The following is a 4,152-nucleotide window of genomic DNA, read 5'->3' as shown; positions in this document are numbered from 1 at the left end:
AAAATCTGTGAAAATCTGTGAAACAATTCGAATTATCTGTCAAACAATCTGTGCATGGAATTTGCTATAGAAGAAATCGAATATCAGATATACAGTTTTTAAAATTAATTTAGTGAATGAGATATGCGTCCACTCGACATTACTAGTGATATGTAACTACTATTTTATATTAAAGCAAGAACATAGAAGCTCAGAAACCAAAAAGTAATGCAACAGTTTTTATACATTTTTGTGTTCATATTTATTTCTACCTGTGCTACACCGATTTCTCCTAACACTTATTGATTCCTACCCTTATCCTGCAATACAACGATTACCTGTTCGAATAGAAGTGGTGTGTGTACTCAATAACGATTTAATACATGAGGACTGAAAAATCAAATGGAAGTCGGACTAGAACGAAGCACACACGTTCGAAAAACCAGTCCATCGTAATACAGCATTACGCTGCATTAGCAGTTTTGTTTGCATTTACAATGTCAGTACTATACATATTTTTGCTGAATTTACTTTTTAAAGATTTTGTCAGTCTTATTTTAGTGGAACCACCTAGAGATCGAATAAACCATTTTGATTTCAGAATGCTATCTACCGATTCCATATTTAGTTTGTTTCTGACTTTAGTCTTATTTGCATTATATTCTGAGAAACAACGTTCCACAACAGCCGATGAATGGGGTATAATCAAAAAATTGGAAATAAAATGTCGCATAAGCGGAAAGGCAAGTGTTCCATCACCTTTTTTTAAGTTTAGTATCTTTTTCCAACATTCTACTACTGAATCAGTGTCCTTGATAGTTATATGTTTACAAAGTATTTTTATTTTAATTTCGCGGTACTCATATTCAAGCTCTTGATCGTTAGTGTTATCAATATCACAAAAATTACGGGAATACTTTAATACTGGACTTAAGCTTGATAATGCTTTTAAGTTTTTAGGATTGATACTTGAAGCCATTCTAAGTGACGGGTCATTCAAATTGAATCTTCGTTTGATTTGTTTAATAAGTTCAACGTAAAAATTTGCGCATATTTCAAAAAATATTTGCTTTTTTTCTTCGTCCAGGACGCCTGAAAGTTCTTGTGCAGCTACACCTACATATATTTTGCTCTGATCTTTTAGATGGTTAAAGAAATCTGTGTCTTCTGTACTGGTGAGCATTTTCATGTATTTGTCCTCGCAAATATTGCTTAACATTAGTATATAAAATGCATACATCTCTTCATATATCATCGTATATTCTGGTGATTCTGACTGAAACATTCGATTTAATCGGTTGATAAGTGGCAAAATATAGTTTAAAAAATGAAGTATTGGTTTAGTCATCGGGTCATTCAGATGCATTAGAATTCTTTGTGCAGTAGCGTTTTTGTCATAATTGTATTGAAAAGAGAAAAACACTTTTATCTCATCGTATCTATCCAAGTTCCGTTTTACAACAGCTTCTAGTGACAACCACCTTGTTGCGGACGGATGTAGCATCTTCAATGGCTTAAGGTCCACGATTTCTTGGATCATAGCGAGCTGAGCAGACCGCTAGGGCTATGCGCGAGATAGTTGTAAATATCCTTGAGTAAATGTTCAACATAGGATGGGATTTTGGAACACGCATAACTAGCACATAACGCTAGGGAATGACAAGTACATTTGATCACAATGAGATCTGGGCAATCTTTTTTCAAAAGCATCATGACAGAGTTCTCTGATCCCATCATAACCGATGCACCATCAGAGGAAAAACCTTTCAGTTTTCTTTTATAATCAATACCATCATTGATGAATTCATCTATAATTGCTCGATAGATGGTTTTGTGATCACCTGCCTTGATCTCGACGGCCTTGTAGAATACATCATTTACCTAAAAAGTTTAAAGACCGATTAGCCTTAAATAATTATAAAGTGAAAAAAATACCAAAAAAAATTTTCTTCTCACTCTCCATTAATCGTATGACCATGGCTAATGTTTTATTTGTAGTAATATCTGTGGATTCATCGATGATTAGGCTAAAGTTTTGGTTTTTCATTTTGGTTGCCAATTGCTCGTGCTGCTCTTGCGCTAGAACACCTTTCACAATCGCCGAAGATTTAGTTCTACCCAACTTAAGATTTGGACAAATTTTAGAATCAGGATCGATGGATTTTAGAACATCCACTAGTTTTTCGACCGCTGCAAAAGAAATGTTGCTCTCTACTGCCCACGCACAAATTTTAAGCTCCGCTTCAGTAATTCGCTCAGCAATGGTAGGGTTTGTCAGTTTATCGATTGGTTGGTCTTTTCAAATAACTACTTCACTGGCTGCTTGTATGTGACGCTTAGTTTGAATATGAGTGGAAAGATTAGACTTTCCACCTCGCGCTATGCTGAGTTTATCAAGACAAACCATACACCATGCATGAAACGGATCTTTTTCATAAGGTTCAAAGCATACGAACTTATCGGAATTAATCCATGACGATTTGAATTTTTGCATAAACGCTTCGTTTTTGTTCGCATTCAGATTCTGATCACCACTTAATGAGGTTACAGGTAAATCAGTTGCTGTACCGCGATCCAACATGCTTGTAACTGGTATGGAACTGTTATTTTCTGCCAATAATTCATCACCTGGAATCCCAATATATCAATTAGCCGTAATATGCAGATCTAAGAAACAAACCGATATTAGATTTTTTTTATGGTGGAAATCACTAACTGATTAATCAATAGTTTTACTTTGTTGATTTTGGACTGATTTTATACTATAATTCTAATAACACGGTACTATTCAAGATACTTAATATAGGTTGTAGAGTTTATCAAATGCAACACAAAACAATGTATAAAAAATGTTGTATACCTTCAAAATCTTGGTTCATAGCAAAAAACCAAAGGTAATCTAGCCACTACGAAATCTTATGGAACGTTCTATAAAAAAGTCAAACAATCTTTCATAAAAACGAAATCCTATCTTCCCCCTCCCCACAAGTTAACTAAACATATTGCTAAAAGTCGATCGAAGAAAATCAAATGTTTTAATATACCTTTTGCACTTTCTGATCCTTTTAACGTGCATTCTGTAAACGCTCTGAGTTTCCGAAGGTCCTTTGCATTCCCTTTCGAAAACATCAAGATTCTAGCCTCAATTATTGGGGAGATGTAAATACTTAATTTCAAAAATAATTGTTTTCAAATCAAACCTTCGAGATTTAAAAAAACTCTTGCCACTTCCAATCATTGACGATAGTATTCACAAAAGCTCCACTCGAGATTGAGCTTGTATGACAAGACCTGGCTGCTACTCCGTTATCGATCTGGACTAGCTGAAGTTGCACAGGGAATAAGATAATTATGCTTGGGAGTAGCGAAACATATTTCAATGTGCAACTTCTGGTAAACCTAAAGTGTTTATTGATCAATACATGCGACGGCCAGACCCGAACGTAGATCGCGGCAGGAAAGGGAAGGAATGGTAGTCCGATACTTGCTTTTGCTAGAGGCCATATATACTACTGCGCATTCCACAAGTATCACGGGAGGAGGATATTTGTTAGTAAGTATAGAAGTTGGATTCTACTTCTTCTTTACCGACGCCAGAGAGGTGACTCCACTCTATCTAGACTAGATATCCATCAACTCATGGACCGGAGACCAATGGCTTTACTTCCCTTACGACCTCGGCTGGAATTGAACCCAGGCCAGCTGGGATGAGTGGCGGTCACGCTTACCACCAGCCACCGGCGCCGTCGATAGTATTCACAAAAGCTCCACTTTCGAAAAAATGTCCATATCTTTTCAATGTGAGCGGTCAGATACCTGATGGCCTCAAACAAATTACCCACTCAAATGCCATCCCAAAACTACCTTTGTGTAAAATCAAAACTACTAAAGCTACCCCCTTACACCCATAGACATAACAATGCTAAATCGTTCAACCCCAGTAGAAGTCAGATCTCACGCTATAATAATAACTATAATAATCTTGTTACTAGTACACGTTGGACGGCAAATACGAATGATCAAGTACATACCATCCTCAATCTCACTTGCGCTTCTGATTTCGTTTGGACTATGTCCAAATGTTTGGAGTCCATCAAAGGATTCGTAGACAGGCCATCTGAAGCAGTTAATCCGATTGGCTCAGAACATTTACTATTGACATTCAGGTCACGG

The 4,152-nt window shown here is 36.4% G+C and overlaps 1 pseudogene; it reads right to left on the bottom strand.

The window, feature by feature from the left end:
- Positions 1-278: 278 nt before the first annotated feature.
- Positions 279-2,560, bottom strand: LOC131695041 (uncharacterized; annotated as a pseudogene).
- Positions 2,561-4,152: the final 1,592 nt, after the last annotated feature.

Source organism: Topomyia yanbarensis, chromosome 1, assembly GCF_030247195.1.
Source record: "Topomyia yanbarensis strain Yona2022 chromosome 1, ASM3024719v1, whole genome shotgun sequence".
NCBI classification, from domain to species: Eukaryota; Metazoa; Arthropoda; class Insecta; order Diptera; family Culicidae; genus Topomyia; species Topomyia yanbarensis.
This window is presented reverse-complemented; position numbering and strand designations above follow the sequence as displayed.